At 45.5% G+C, this 8,719-nt stretch overlaps 1 long non-coding RNA gene across 2 annotated transcripts; it reads right to left on the bottom strand.

Moving 5' to 3' along the window:
* Positions 1-1,245: 1,245 nt before the first annotated feature.
* LOC129048848 (uncharacterized) lies at positions 1,246-6,882 on the bottom strand. 2 transcript variants are annotated; one of them, XR_008511537.1, is made up of 4 exons: positions 5,970-6,882; positions 4,807-4,979; positions 4,282-4,453; positions 1,246-2,265 (listed from the first exon to the last, which is right to left on the bottom strand). It is a non-coding gene; the product is annotated as an uncharacterized LOC129048848 (long non-coding RNA). The 2 variants fall into 2 exon arrangements; XR_010135617.1 differs by lacking the exon at positions 1,246-2,265 and having other exon boundaries at positions 4,202-4,453.
* Positions 6,883-8,719: the final 1,837 nt, after the last annotated feature.

The raw sequence follows: 8,719 nt of genomic DNA, 5'->3' as shown, positions 1-8,719 counted from the left end.
GAGTGTGAGGGAAAACAGTATCCTCTCTGTTGAGAAATATTCTTGATCTCCATCTTAGAAGAGGCTGTGCTTCTTTCAGGAAAAATAAATAATCTTGTGGACACTGTGAAAAATATTCAGATTCGCATCTTTGCTATAGCTTCTAGAAATCTTGGAGCCAAAGGTGGGCCAACACACAGGAAATACACAGGAGTATCCAGATACGAGCTCCGTAGGCTTTGCATTCCACACCTAATTTCCCTCCTACCCTTCCCTTAGGTTTCCTACCCTCATTTTCTCTATGTACATCTTTTTTATCCCAATAATTTAAATTTTAATTTAACTCGTTGAACTATGTGCATGTTTATTGGCTGCCTTAAATTGTTTCATGAATAAGTCAGGCTATAAATAAGTACATAAATGAGGCAGACAGGCTAGTGGATAAATTATAAGACTAATAATGGATTTTGACCTCATTTTACAAGGTTGCCACAATACTACCTTGTGGATCTGTCTACAGTGAAGGACAGACAAAGAATTTTGACTTATTAAGTTCTATAATCAAGGAACTGTGCTTGCCGTTTTTCTCGTTATTCTGCTTAATCCCCACATTAACCCATGAGTTGGATATTCATTTCCCTAAGTTACAAATGAGAGCACCAAAGCAGTATATAATCTGGTTAAAAATAGCAGGCTTTGGAGTCAAAGAAACCTGGATTCAAAACCCAGCTCTTACACTCATTAGCTTGACCAGCCTAAGTTACACTCACTTCTGTGAGACTCAGTTTCAGTCTGCATAAAATGGGGATACTGTTCTACCTATTCTGAGGATTGTTCTGAGAGTTTAATTGCATGCTAAGTTTTTTCTCCCTTCCACAAGATCACATCACTAACTGATGTCAGGATGTGAGTCCACTCTGTGCCCCCACCCTCCCTTTCCATAATTGCACTAGATTCCAGAAATTACGCCACAGCAATTAGACCCAGGACCAGTGAATTGTAAGTGCCAGCCCTACTGCATAATTGATGAATTTACTGCAAAGTATTTATGGGGCACGTACTATGTGCTGAGCAACACTGGCTGACCTGACTGTCCTAACTCCCTCAGTGCCAGATGTTTTGCACATCCTCCCCAAAGAGGCATAGGGTGGGCAGTGACACTAACATAGGACTTTGCTTCAGCAAAGAAATGATCCCTCCTAATTCCTAGGGGAAGCTAGACTATTTTCCAATCCAGAACCTCAGAAATCATATCATAGGCCAGTGGATTGTCAGCTCATTTATTGCACCTGTGGTGGTTAATACTGTGTCAACTTGATTAGATTGAAGGATACAAAGTAGTGATCCTGGGTGTGTCTGTGAGGGTGTTGCCAAATGAGTTTAACATTCAAGTCAGTGGGCTGGGAAAGGCAGGCCCACCCTTAATCTGGTTGAGAACAATCTAATTAGCTGCCAGCGCGGCTAGAATATAAACAGGCAGAAAAATGTGAAAAGAGAGGCTGGCTTAGCCTTCCCACCTACATCTTTCTCCCCTGTTGGATGCTTCCTGCCCTCGAACATCAGACTCCAAGTTCTTCAGTTCGGGACTTGGACTGGCTCTCCGTGCTCCTCAGCCTGCAGATGGCCTATTGTGGGACCTTGTGATTGTGTGAGTTAATACTTAATAAGCTCATATATATAAATATATATATATTCCATATATATATATAAATATTCCATTAGGTCTGTCCTGCTAGAGGACCCTGACTAATACAACCTGCATTTGTACACTGAGTAGCAAGCAGGCCCGTTGGGAGCAGGTGTAAGGGATGTGCCCTAAATCCAGATGCCTCCTGGACTACTTCCCACTTCACAGCTGCAGGAATAGATGTTTTTCCAGGGAGAGTTTATGGAGGAGCAAAGATCTGAGGACTCCCAAGGGTATTCCTCACTTCTTCTGGGCTACTTCGTTCTGATCATTAACTCCTCCAGGTCATGGCATCCCGCTCACTCCATGCTTCCTGCTCGTTACCTCCCTTCTGGGAGGTGTGTGTGTTTCTACCTCAGAGGCAGCTGGAATAGTCACTTACAGCCTCATTTGGTGTGGTTAATTGGTGAAAATGATGATGCCTCTCATTAGTGAGCACTCGGCAGCCCTGGAGTATCAGAGGAGAGGGGCAGGAAAGTCTGAGGCTGAAGCAGGGGCACCTGGCACTGGGTCATGTCTACAGTTGACTTGTTGCTAGAAGTAGGAGAGGATCCTTCATCTCTGCAGTCTCCCAGTTACTGGGGAATGGCTGTTACCAACTAGCAAGAGAGTGAAGATTGGAGCATGGAGTTTAGTTAGGAAATCCATTGGAATAGTTCTCACACATGCCAGCCACTCAGGAGTCTCTCTGTGTATCTTCCACTCCCTACTCTACCTGTGCACCACCTGCACTCAGAAACCCCTTTCTGGGAAAAGCCTCGGTGCTCTGAGTAGAATGCAAAGGGGAAGATTCAGAGACCGTAATCCCCTCAACTGCAGAAGGGCTGGAGTACACAGAGCTCAGCTGAGGATTCAACAAGGTGGGAAGGAATGGCCTGTGTGTGTGTATGTGTGTGGATGTGTGCACATCCCTGGTGGTGAGCAGCCACTCATGCCATGCCTGGACCTTGCAGAGCTCAGGCTAGGTCAGAAATGGTCAGCAAACAAGATGAATGCACAGAACAGGCACAGGTGTAGCTCCAAAGTGTGCATTTAGCCAATTGCTTTGTGAGGATCTGTGAGCACAGAGAGAGAAAAAAGTCATTCCTTGATCAAGGGATCCCTCAGTTCAAGTACAGGAGATGGACCTGTCAACTATCACCACTCATGCCGTGCAGGAAGTTCCAGGTAATGAAGGCAGCATGGAGAAGGGAATCATTACATAGAGGGTGGGAGAAGTCCAGGAAGAACAGAGGGAAGGGGATGCTCCATGTGAGTTCCTGGGGGAGGAGAGGAGAAAAGGGCAGCCTGGACACAGATGAGGGGCCTGATTTGGGGGCAGGAGCCTCTCATTACAGCTGGGGTTCAGAGTGGTCCAAGATAAAACTGGAAACATCCCCAAGTATGAAGAGGCCAAATGACTCATTTAAAATATTTTCGACTTTCGTTTTTCAGCCACCAGGTTCACCTGAAGTGGCCTCAGCCCTGAAAGCAGGGATTTGCTCTCTAGCCTGAGTCATCCTTCAGCTGCTTCCAGATCACTGTGGGCTCAACCTCAAAGGAAGATGCTCATGGCTGTTGCCACCAAGACCAGGAGGGAAGCACGTGTCCCAAAGTCCCTAAGTGGTTGGCAAGCTTGCAGGTGGCAGGGCAGCCTTCCCCATGGGAAAAGAGCCCCCCAGGGCAGCATCTGTAGCTCCAGGGCTGCTGACCAAGGGCTGGAGATCACTGCAGTGTCCTGAAATGGACATTGAGGAAACCCTCTACCCCGTTGTCCCTGGGGAGAGGGGCTGCCGGAATGCTGTGGCATGGGTGGGTGGGGGAGAGGCTTCTCAGCAAAGCTAATGAAATTTCAGAGGAAATTTCCCCCCACGACTGTATTTTGTTCCAGAGCCATTAGGATGACACTGCCATTCTTTCTATGCCAGCGGCACCTCTGCCTCATTTGCATGTCCTGCGAGCTCCTCCACTCTGGTGCTGAGAAATTGCTCTGTCAGTAAAAGACGCTTTGAAAGGAATCAGCATAAAGCCCATTTGCCAAAGCCAGACAAGGAACCGTCTGGTTCCTCTTCTCCACTCATCAGGGCCCTCCCCAGGCAGGGAGCTCTTTGAGAAGTCGAAATGCTCACCACTCACACCAGTTAACCCCGGACTGATGTAAGATAGGGTCACTTTTAAATACATCAAACACAATCAAAGCACAGAGATCCAAAAAGGCCCACAGCTGGGAGCTGTGTACCTAGGGAGGCCCCTGTAAGGTCAGACTTAGAAGAAGGAGCTCAGGCTTGGTGTCAATTGTCAGAAACAAAATGAGTTCAAGCCCTACCTCAGCAACTCACTGGAGGTGTGAAATTCCCTGATTCTTCCTTTCCTCATCTATAAAGTAAGAGTGGCCATTTCTGTCCCCTTTGCATTGCAGAATTACTCTAAGTATCAATTGAGAGAATGTAGAGCTGAGTAAACTGCAAATTCTGAGACAAATACTGAGTATCAAATGAGTTTGAATCCTAGGTGTACCACTGGAGGGGTGTGTAATCTTAAACGATTGCTTTATTTCTCTGTGCCTTGGTTTTAATGCAAATAAACATTACTAGTATAAATATTTGATAAGGATAACTGCATAATATATGTGGTACCTGATTCATGCTCAGTGATTTGTACATATTTGCTGTTGTCACTGTTGTTGTCATGGTCCTGAAGACAGAAATTCCTGCCAGCCCCTCCCTCTGGTAGCCTATGGTCCCCAAGTCATCATGGGTGCAGGATCCTAGAACTTCCTTCCTGGTATATTGATGGCGTCACACGATGCTGGAATTGGAAGGGACAGCAGTAAGCTACCACCTGCTCTGTGCCAGGTTGTGTGCTAATCCTCTCAGCAACATTTTGAGATCGGGTGTTATCAACTCTGTTATAAATGAAGAAACTCTCTCAAGAGGATCAACAAAAGACACAATGACCTAGTGCAGAGACACAGAGATAAGAACTGCAGAAAGTAGCTTCCATCTCCAGGGCAGAGAATAGCATAGAGAGAAGTTGGGGTGACTAGAACCTAGAAGGGTGAAGGAGGCACGTCGCAGAGCTGGCTGGGCTCTGCCTTCTGAGGCGGGGGCTGTGCCGCACCTCTGGGGCTCAGAGGAGGGACCGTGAGGGTTGAAACCCACCTCTGGGGAGGGTATGCTCGTCCCTCTGAGGAAGGGTGAAGAGACTGGCCCTGGGAGAGCTGGTAGGAGCAGGAGACCAGGACCCGTGGCTACTGCAGGCAGCCACTGCTGAGGGACCACCTGCAACTCCTGGAGGGAAGAATTACCTCTCGGCAGAGCTGGCAGGGTGGCAGCTGAAAAGGAAGGACCAAAAGCAAGCTAGCAAAGGAGGAAGGTTATTGGCAGAGCTCTATCCCCAGCATGACATCACAAAGCAGCCTGGAGCAAGGTTGGTTTAAAGCTGCCAGTTGATAGCTTAGCAACTGCAGGCTCACCCTTTCGGCTGCATAGCGGCCAGGCAAATCAAATGACCACTAGGAAGTTCAGTGAGCAACAGTAACACCCCGAGGCATTCTCCAAGCAAGATGCAATATCCCTTCATAAAATGAAGATGCACTGATTCTCACCTCAAAATGGGACTTAAAAGGCAAAATAATCATCGTATTCATATTTGATGACAGCTAAGGTATCCATCTCTGAGTGATGTTAGTTATTCCCAAATTTAGTCAAAATAACCTGAATATCATTTAATCTATAGACTAAATTATGAAAAAAATAAAAACTTCTAACCCAAATGCTTATTTAAAATAATTAGGGAAGAAACAGGAGAGGATGAGAAATTTGTAAATAAATACATTGTGTACACACAAACACACACACCACTCAAATAAGGTGTATGTTGCTTCCAAAATGCAAAAATATTACCAAGAGCAGTCTGCCATGTGTACTGGTCTCTTTATGGTTTTTTGTTCGTTTGTTTTGAGATGAAGTCTCGCTCTGTCGCCCAGGCTGGAGTACAGTGGCGCGATCTTGGCTCACTGTAACCTCCTTGAACTCCCAGGTTCAAATAATTCTCCTGCCTCAGCCTTCTGAGTAGCTGGGATTATAGGCACGCCACCATGCCCTGCTAATTTTTGTATTTTTAATGGAAATGGAGTTTCACCATTTTAGCCAGGCTGGTCTTGAACTCCTGGCCTCCAGTGATCCACCTGCCTTGGCCTCCCAAAGTGCTGGGATTACAGGCGTGAGCCACTGCACCCAGTGTGCCCATTTATGTATTTTTTATTATTATTATTATTATTATTTTAGTAGTAGGTCATGCAAAGTGATCTAACTTGACTCACCTTGGAGAGGAGGCGACAATGTACTTCAGCACTATAGACGCTCAGGAAGTACATGCAGTGTCAGGCCCATGATTTTTTTAAGCCTTCTTATTTTGAGATAATTTTAGACTTTCATAAGAGTTGTGAAAACAGTAGACAGAATTCCCATGCATTTATCACCCAGCTTCTTCTTATGTCATCAGTTTACATAACAATAGGAGAAATATCAAACCTAGAAAACTAACCTTTACCTAATACTGTTGTTTAAACTAAAGAACATATTTAGATTTTATCAGCTTTTCAGTTTTCACTGTTGTCAGTTTTTTCCATTTCAGGATCCAAGATCACACATTTCACAGTTGTTATGTCTCTAAGTGTCCTCCAATCTGTGATGTTTTCTCAATCTCCCTTTATTTCATAACCTTGACACTTTTGAAGAGTACTGGTTAGTTATTTTACAGACATCCCTCAGTTTGAGTTTGTCTGAAGTTTTCTTGTGATTAAATAATGTGGTGTGCAGTTTTTCTTAGTGCAATGGTATCAGGGATACCTAAAGTCAGTATGTCCTTACTAATGATGTCGACCTTGATTGCTTGGTTAAGACAATGTCTGGTAGGGTTCCATGCTGTAAAGGTGTTATTTTTTTCTTTTTAAGTTGCTAAATGTTCTGGGGGAGATAGCTTCAAACCATGTAAACACCAGTTGTATCTTAGACTTTTGCCCACTAAATTTGGCATTCATTGGTGGATCTTGCCTGCAGCAATTATTTTTCATCCGTCCCTCCTCTTGTAGCTGAAGATGGCACTGATAGAAGATGCGGAGCTCGGAACTGTTTTCTCCCCTTCCTCTCAGGGTAGAGGATTTCTCTCTCTCTCTCTCTCTCTCTCGCCCTTGCTCACTCTCGCTCTCGCTCTGTCTCTCTCAACAATGAGTCTTTACCAGTACCTTGAGGGTGACAAGATTGGAGAGAGGGGTCTGCGCAGGGGGTCCAGGCTTCCAAACTCCCCACAGCCAAATTGACACCTCTTCCACACCTGCACCACTGCAGGAGGCTCTCTCTGTGCCTCCACCAACTCCTGTCTTTCTCCCGAAAGGCGAGATCCATGAGAAAGAGCCTGCGGTTGTGTGGGTTCCCAGGGCCTTGAGGCTCCTGTGCTAGCTCACACTCAGCCTTTACAGGTTTATTAAAACCATCGCTGATTTCTAACGCTTTCCTCTTGGCTGCCACCCCTTCCTCCCAGGTTGCACCTTCCTGTTCACCTCTTTTTGGGACCAATGGAATTCTCCTCCTTTGCATTTCAGATGAGTTTGTTGCCTCACACCCTCAGCTTTCTGATGGATTTAACACAAGTTTTGGTTCCACATACAGGCTTTCCAGCTTTCCCTTAAGGCTAGGGTGGGAGAGAGACTCCTTCCACGTCTGCATCTTGGCTCTCCAATGGCACATGAATTCATTTCACATGGCTGCCATAAAAATTAGCACACACTGGATGTATTAAAACAATGAAAATTCATTCTTTCACAGTTCCGGACGCCAGAAACCCCAGATCAAGGTGTCAGCAGGCCAAGGCCAGTGCTCCCTCTGCAGGCTCTAGGGGAGAAGGTTTCCTTGCTTCCGACAGCTGGTGGCTCCAAGGGTCTCTTGAAGTGTGGCTGCATCATTCCAGTCTCTGCATCTGTGTTCACGTGGACATCTCATCTGAGTCTTAAATCATCCTCTGCCTTTCTCTTATAAGAGCACTTTTCAATGGATTTAGGTTTCACTTGGATAATCCAGGATGATCTCATCTCAATTTTTTAAGTTTAGTTACGTCTGCCATGACTCTTTCACTAAACAGAACAAGGTCATGTTCACAGGTTCCAGGGTTTTGAAGTGGACAAGTCCTTTGGGGGACTTGTAGCCCCCACATCTGAGAACAGGATGGGCCTTTGTGTTGGTAACTTCTGTCCCTCAGTGGATATCAGGTGGGAGCACAGCAAGTACTGAACTCCAGGATCTCAAAGGGTTTGCTTCCTCCTCAACAGCCCGCGCACAGTAGAGGTCTACACCTCCGTCTCAGCCTTTCCTGTGCAGGTCTCCCTGTCTGCCCATTCCTATCCTGGGCAGTCACAGGCCCTGAGGCAAGACACATTCCTGACCTGTGTTCTCACTGCTGGTTTTTTTTGAAACTTCTCCTAGATGTCTCCCTGTCTCAGCCTTTCTAGTTATTCCACTATCTGCTCAAACTTTACCTCCTTGGAGGGCCTCCCTGAATACACTGTGTACAACGGCACCTCTGTCCTCACCACTCGCTCTGCCCCCGACTCCTGCTTTGTCTTTGTAGCACTTGTCATTATCTGTCACTGTATTCTCTGTGTTTGATGTTTATTGGTTGATTGTCTCTTCTCCAACAGAATGTAAATTCTAAGTGGGTAGGGAATTTGTTTTGTGCATGGCTTTCTATTATATTCAGTACTTAATGAAGTGCCCAGGACATACTTGGTGCTCAAAAAATATTCATTGAATCAGCTAATCAATTGATCCGTGCCATAGCCAAGTGCATGCCATCCTTCAGAGTGGACACACTGGAAGGTATATGGTCATTTCAATGATGTGAAGATGATGTTAAGATATTTTCATACTATTTCCCATTTATGGTGCATCTGCTACGGGCAAGAAATACGCACACAAGCTCATACACGCACACAATTCTGTTTTCATCAAGTGACATTGCAAGGAAAGTCGTTTCATTCTGATTTTGAGGTTAAAAAGCCAAAACTTTAAAAAGTTA

The sequence above is a fragment of the Pongo abelii genome, chromosome 9 (genome assembly GCF_028885655.2).
Source record: "Pongo abelii isolate AG06213 chromosome 9, NHGRI_mPonAbe1-v2.0_pri, whole genome shotgun sequence".
Classification (NCBI taxonomy): Eukaryota; Metazoa; Chordata; class Mammalia; order Primates; family Hominidae; genus Pongo; species Pongo abelii.
Note: the sequence above shows the minus strand (reverse complement) of the source record. Positions and strands in the feature narration are given on the sequence as shown.